This window comes from Armigeres subalbatus, chromosome 3 (genome assembly GCF_024139115.2).
Source record: "Armigeres subalbatus isolate Guangzhou_Male chromosome 3, GZ_Asu_2, whole genome shotgun sequence".
In the NCBI taxonomy this organism is placed as follows: domain Eukaryota; kingdom Metazoa; phylum Arthropoda; class Insecta; order Diptera; family Culicidae; genus Armigeres; species Armigeres subalbatus.
Genome location: NC_085141.1, coordinates 410,286,751 through 410,294,451, shown reverse-complemented (window position 1 = coordinate 410,294,451; position 7,701 = coordinate 410,286,751).

The window sequence follows — 7,701 nt, the reverse complement described above, 5'->3', positions numbered from 1 at the left end:
AGAAAGCTATATGCGGAAGCGGAGACAATAGATCCACCTTTTTCAGGAGAAGCAACGCCACCTAGAAGAAGCGAAGTGCGAGGAGATGGAACAGCTCAACGCATCACGCAAAGGCTTCGTGCCGCGAACCGAGATGTACAGGGCCAGGAATAAGGATGTGGAAGCATCTTGACGGGCGAACCTGTCGTGATCAAAAGGTGGAAGCAGTACTACGAGGAACATTTAAATGGCACTGAGAGTATAGGCAATGAAAGTAAAGGCAGCGGAGGAGATGACTACGCCAGTTCAGCGGACGATGGAAGCCCCCATCCAACAGCTAAAGACCAATAAAGCAGCTGGTAAGAATGGCATCAGAGCTTAGCTTATCAAGATGGGCCCGAAAAAGCTGGCCACTAGCCTGCACAAACCGATTGTCAGAAAGGGGTTGTATGGCCCATCTACAAGAAAGGTGACACGATGGAGTGTGAGAACTTTCGAGCGATCACCATCCTACAAAGTGATATCCCATATCATCTTCCGTCGTCTATCACCAATAGTGAATGTATTCATGGGAAATTATCAAGAATGCCAGGTCTCAACGCACCATCTGTTTATCGATTAAAAAGGCGACATACGACAGTATTGACCGCGTAGAGCTATGTGAAATTATGGACGAGAACAGATTCCCTGGGAAGCTTGCCAAACTGATCAAAGCAACGGTTGAGGGTGTGCAACACTGTGTGATGATTTCCAGCAGGCCCGGCTCCAGAACATCCCAGTTCGTTCGAATCGCGCCGGGGACTAAGACAAGGTGATGGACTTTCGTGCCTGTTGTTCAACATTGCGCTAGAAGGTGTCATGCGGAGAGCCGGGTGTAACATCCGGGGTACGATTTTCAACAGATCCAGTCAATTTATTTGTTTCGCGGTTGACATGAACATTGTCGGCCGAACATTTGTAAAGGTGGCAGAAATGTACATCCACCTGAAACGTGAAGTAAGAAAAGTTGGACTGGTGGTGAATACATCGAAGTACAAGCGGAACCGAGCGCGACAGGGCCCGCCTGGGAAGCAGTGTTACGATAGACGGGAATAGGTACCTCCGAGGTGGTCGATGAATTCGTCTACCTTGGATCCTTGCTAACGGCTGAAGTCGTAAAACACGAAGGCGCATCATCTGTGGAAGCCGGACCTTGAACAGATTCACTCCCGCACCAAATGTTTAATGTAAAAAAACGCTCATAAGACTGGTAGTTCTCTCCGGACATGAAATCTGGACCATGCTCGAAGAGGACTTGCAAACACTCGGAGTATTCAAGATACGGGTGCTTAGGACCATCTTTGGCGGCTGTGTGGCGAAAAAGGATGAACCACGAGCTCTCCCAGCTTTACGGCGAAGAGTACGATGGGTGGGGCATGTTTCAAGAATGCCGGACAGCAATCCTGCAAAGATGGTCTTCGCTTTCGATCAGGCAGATACAAAAAGGCATGGAGCTCGGCGAGCGACGTGGGCTGACCGGGTGCAGAACGACTTGGCGAGCGTGGGACGCAATCGAGGATGGAAATATGGAGCCTCGAGCAGTGTAATGGCAATGGCGTCAAATTATTGATTTAGTGCTATCTGTTTAGATGTAGGCCCTCCTTAGCCGTGCGGTAAGACGCGCGGTTACAAAGCAAGACCATGCTGAAGGTGGCTGGGTTCGATTCCCTGTGCCGGTCTAGGCAATTTTCGGATTGGAAATTGTCTCGACTTCCCTGGGCATACAAGTAGGTATTATCGTGTTAGCCTCATGATATACGAGTGCAAAAATGGTAACCTGGCTTAGAAACCTCGCAGTTAATAACTGTGGAAGTGCTTAATGAACACTAAGCTGCGAGGCGGCTCTGTCCCAGTGTGGGGATGTAATGCCAATTAGAAGAAGAAGAAGAAGAAGAAGAATGTAGGCTAAAAATGTAATGAAGTAACATTATAATCATTTACTATAAAACCTTTTGGCATTTCACCGTAGGAATAAAACGTAAACGTAAAACATAAAACATAAAACCGCCTTTACTGCGACAGGACCACTTGGCTACTGTTGTTTTTCCGACCTCGCACAAAGCAATGAAACGCGAAATGCCGCTCGAATGCAGTACTAGATTTTACTCAGGGGAAAACTTTGCTTCTGCGTATTTCCACCTGCCATATGACGAATATGTACCCATCACCTAGGCATATCCTCGTTCTACCTGGCCGGCTGCCGCCACTTTGTGATAGCTGTTGAAAATAAGCAAAACAAGATCATTCTGTCCACTTTCCGCCAACGTATCGTCCACTTCCGTCACTTTGCAGAACAAATACGCGAGTTTCCTTTAAACAATAGACTATGCCAGGTGGCGTGTCTTGTGGCTAATCACCACCGCGTCGCCGGCGATGGTGCCTCATCGCACCTGAAGACAAAGCCACCATCAGGGCAAGTGCAGCTTGCAGCACCGACCGGGGAATACGGATTGTTTTCATTGTGACCGTTCAAACCGACGCTGTTTACAGCACGTAGCACTTGACGAGATAACCTTGTACAAGAACTTTGCGTTGTGACGTTGTTTGTTAACCGTGGTGCATTAGCGTTACAATGCTTCAGTGCAGATTTCCCGGTGTTGCTATTTGCTGTGCTTAGTTCTGAAGGCAAAGTTTCTTATGCTATCTAAACAGATTTTTATAGACACTTTCAATTACATATAAAACTAATTAAATAAAATTACAAATTTACAAATTACTAAATGCTTGTAATCGCGAAAGATATAAATGTGTATACAGCAATGTCCACTGGATAAAAGCACCCCATAAAGGCGCCTCTTGTGAACAAACTTTCTCTCAGAAAAGTTAAAAGCAATGCAACCACAACACTCCACCAATGACATGTCAGTAAAGCGAATTAAGTTTTAATCACGTTCTACGACTGGAAGTTCTAACCCGTCTTTCTCTCCATCTTAAAGTGTTAATTCACCGTTCAAGCTCTATTTGAAAACATATTTTGTCGCATTATGACAACGTTTTCCATGGGAATTGCAGCTTCTGGAAAGCGGCGTTCATTGATACCGTAACCGAAGATAAGGTTGCTCTCACACCAACAGGGCCTGTTAATTGTATTTATTTTATCAAAGCGATCAAATAACATTCATCTATCCGCATCCTTCCTTAGCAGCGTTGCGTATTTCAAGAAGGAAACTTCAAGCGCAGCTGGATAATGTCGATCTTTTCTGTTGCACTCACGTTTCGTTCGCCTCTGGTTGTTTTTTTGCTTCTCCAAAGAGTTTGTGTCTTATATACGGGAATTAGAACACAACGTCCTACCGCATCGTCGATTCCTAACCTTGCCGGGTCACTTAATGTGGGAGCGTAGCTGACCCGTTCATTAGTATCCCTTGCTGTCCGATTCATGGTGGGAAACAAAGACCGCCCGGTATCCTCTGAGTTGGGACGTTGATTTGGGCAGCATACAACAAAACGACCCATGGCACCCATGTAGTGTCGAAATTGAGAGTGAGGGATGTTACAGTAGCTGCTACCACCTCGACCGTACATAATGAATGAATGGGGAGGGAGTGGATAGTAATGTGAGTATAAAAGCATGTCGGTTGGGTGTTGTTTTCTGTACCTTATGCTATTGATGAGTGGAGGTAAGCCACGTTTGTTAACGACAATTAGGATGATAAAGAAAGTAAGCTTTTCGTAAGCTATAAGATACATGGAACAAGTTGGAGGTGACGTGGAGGTGACTTTAAATATTGTTTCTACATTTAATGATGGATATTAATTTAGTGTAAAACAGAAACAACAAACAACTTGACGATGGAGAAGACGATGGAGGTGTCATCTGCAAACAGAGACAGAATTCCACTTTCTGGAGGTTCTGGCATGTCGGAGGTGAGCAGATTAAAAAGCAGTGGCCAGAGGATACTGTCCTGGGGAACGATGATGTGACGATGATGTGCGTATGGAACTCGCTCCGCTGATTGAGACCCGGAATGTCTTCGCCGACAGATAGGTAGTTGTTGATGATTTTCACCAGGTAAGGACGTTCCGATACTTCCGATTTATCGGAATATCGATATTTAGCTTTCAAAGAGGCTTTTGTGAAAATTCTGAATTTTCTTGAAAAAATAAATTTAAACTTCAAAAAACTTGGAAATTCTGAAGAGAGAATTTAATGTTAAAAATCAGAATAACTTGAGGAGAAATACAGAAAAAAAATCTGTGGAATTTCAGCAAATATATCGAAACTTCAGTTGATTTTTTCTAGCAAACGGAAAATAGTGAGATCAGTGAGGTGCCGCAAACGCCGTCTCTACCGGTTAAAACTGCGACGTACGGCGCCACCAAAGATTGTTGCACTGGCACACTCCAGAAGCAGATTGGATTAAGTAATAGAAAAAAGTCATTTCTAATAATTATTGTAAAGGGGTAATACGGTAATACGATATTAAATAACCACAACAAATATATTTTAAATATTTTTATTTTTGAAATGTCATTTAATTTTCCGATTTATCGATATTTTTATTCCAAAATATCGGTGATATCAATACTTTGATACAATTACCGTATCGAATCAAATATCGATATTTTGAAGTATCGGAACGTCCCTATCACCAGGTAGCTGGGAAGATTGTAACGTTGTAGTTTTTACACCAGCACCAGGCCATCATGCCATACATTGTCGAATCCCTTCTCAACATCGAGTAAGGCCATGGCGGATATTTTAGAGACAAACTTGTTCCGTCTGGTAACTCGAGTTAGTTGGTGTACGGTTGATCGGCCGTGTCTGAAACTAAACTGTTCCTCGAGCAAGATGTTGAGATTTTCGGCAGACTCAAGTAGGGGAGGGACGTTCAATATGCGCCCTAAGCAAATCTTCGAATTTAACGATGATAATGGTCGAAATTATGTATGTACTTCCAATGTTTGACCCACTAATTTAACTTACCATCTATAATACGGAATAAAAATTTGGACGAAAAACTAATTATATTCCGAGAAAACGATTTTATTTTAAAGCGCTGCATTTTCGTGCAAATTCAAACCATGCGGGTTGAAACGCGCCACCCCGAGGCTAAAACGCGCCAGCCTAAAAATGTAAACAAACAGCAGTGAACTGACAGAAGAATCAAGTATCAATTTATGAAAAGTCCTATTCTCGTTTCCACTGCAATGAAAGCTTATGAAAAGTTAATTTTTTTTTGCTAAATTCACGTGTAACTAGTTGACAAGATATGTTTATTCTTTAACTTATTTGGTGGGCGCATGTAATCTTGTGCATTACGGAGCCAAATCACGATTTTCTGTTCACGCTACACAGAAAGAACAAACATGGTTCTATTAAATATTTTGCCCTTTTGATTTGAAAAGTATTCAATTTTATCTATATAATAAAAATGAAATGGTCTGTGTTCGTATCCGCATAACTCGAAAACGGCTGGATGTATTTTCTTCATTCCTTCAGCAAGTATGTTGGTTATCGTTTCCGACGGGTTTATATGATATTTCCTCATGCGAAAATTACGTGAAAAGTTTAGTAAATAGTGAAAAATTAAAATTATGATTTGTTTGGAATCTTCGCATGGGCAGTTCACAACGCGCTTTATCGCCTACTATGCAGGACAACGTCTGCCGGGTCGACTAGTTGAAAATAAAAGTTCAATTTTCATGTGCGAAAATGATTTATTTATTATCAAAGTGATTTTTCACGATTTAGAGTGTACGTTTCAAAGTTGCACTTTTTGATACAAAAATTGTGCAACTGCCAAAATAATCAAATAAAAATATGTTTTATTTTGCAAGTGCCAGCAACTGCTCGTGTCAGTTTTTGTTTTGTGCAGCTCGTGCAGCTGCAATCCGGCGAAAATTGTGTAAAGGATCAGGGATCATTCCGGTGTTCTTGCATTCACCGTAAACATTCCAGAGGAATCCAGGAATTCAACGATTGAATCCAGTCAATGCGAGATGACTTTCGGGATGAAACGCTGGAATATTTCCTTTCTGCCATATTGGCGCAAGTAAGTACTTCCAACCAGGGACAAATAATCCCTGCTTCCATTTCTACTGGAGAATTGGGAGAATTGTATATATGCTTATACATAATGAGCTTATGTTTCGTTCCAGCAATTGTTTGCCGTTGCCAGACGACCTGGATTTCATGTTTAGCCCTGCCTACCATTGTTCATTCCAACAATGATGATCTTGCTGCCAGCGTAGTTAAAGGCGACAACAAAGGTAAGTTTTCGAAACACTGGTGTTTTATTTGTACATCAGCTTTGCTGATAACCCACCAATTTTCTTTGTCTACTTTTTTTAAGTACCAGGTCCTGACCGTTTCGCCCACTATCGAAGTGGAAATGGCTTACGCATCTATTTTGTCGTGCCGCCACCAAACCGGACCGCGCGATTGAGCACTCGAATCGAGTCGCGACGATTTGAATTATGTTATTAGTAGTGCGCATCATGCACGCATGGATGCACTATCATGCGCACTAATCTAAATGAGTTGCGACGTCTGATAACTGCAGATATTTTAATTTTATTGAAAACAAATTTCCGATTTTCTACCATACACGGAATACTAATATGGGCCCCTCATCGCTATAAGCTCTGCCCATTGGCTCATCAGTCAAATAAGGACATAATGTTATAAATATTTTCCAAAAACAAACTGTGCAATAAGTTATTTGCATGTGAAATCAGAAATAGAAAAAGGGAGGGAGAAAGGGGTGGTTATGGGAAATTTCCTGAAAAAAACATTTTTATTCTTAACAGTGTCATTATTTAGGTATGACAATTTATTTCAAAAGTTCATAAACTTTTATTTTAGGGGTGGGTAACTGGTGGCTATCAACTTTTTTTTATTAACAGTTTGTTGACTTTTGTCTTGAACATACACAACTCTCTACGAAAAAGAACCAACGCAACTTTTTGTTTTTACCAATGGTTTTTTTAATAATACCAATGAAATTTCTTTGTGTGTACATGTATCACGCTTCCATGAAATTCCTGGAGTGAAATCTTAAGGTCTACATGAGTAACCAACAATCTATCGAACTGCATCGAATGTGATATATGCCCTTTGCTATACGTAGAATAGAATGTGTACACATCATAGTTTCTTGATAGTCCAAGAAATCTCTGGATCAAGGCCATAAGGTCTATAGGAGCATCAAAAAATCGATCGGACTGTTTTGAACATGGTACATGCCCTTTATGACACATAGAATAGAATGCGTACCCAGCATAGTACATGCCCTTTGTGATGCATAGAATAGAACGCGTTCCAAGCAAAGGTTCTTGGTCGTCCAAGAACTTCCCTTAGGTCTATATGCGTAACCAAAGGTTACTTGGATTGTTTCGAATATGGTGCCTGCTCTTTGTGGTGCATACAATATAATGTGCTAACAGTATGCGTTCTTGGCCATCCAAGAAATCCGTGGAATCAGGCTTTTTGATCTACATGTGTAACCATAGATCAATTGGATTGATTCAAATGTGCTACATACTCTTTGTGATGCATAGAGTAGACCGCGTTCCAAGCATAGGTTGTTGGTCATCCGAGAATTTCCTGGAATAAGGCCTTAAGTTTACATGCGTAACTATAGATCAAAAAACTTTACTTATGCGTGTAGATCTGAGGACCTAAATCCAGGAATTTCTTGGATGACCGAAAACCTCTACCGATGACTTATTTTATTCTAC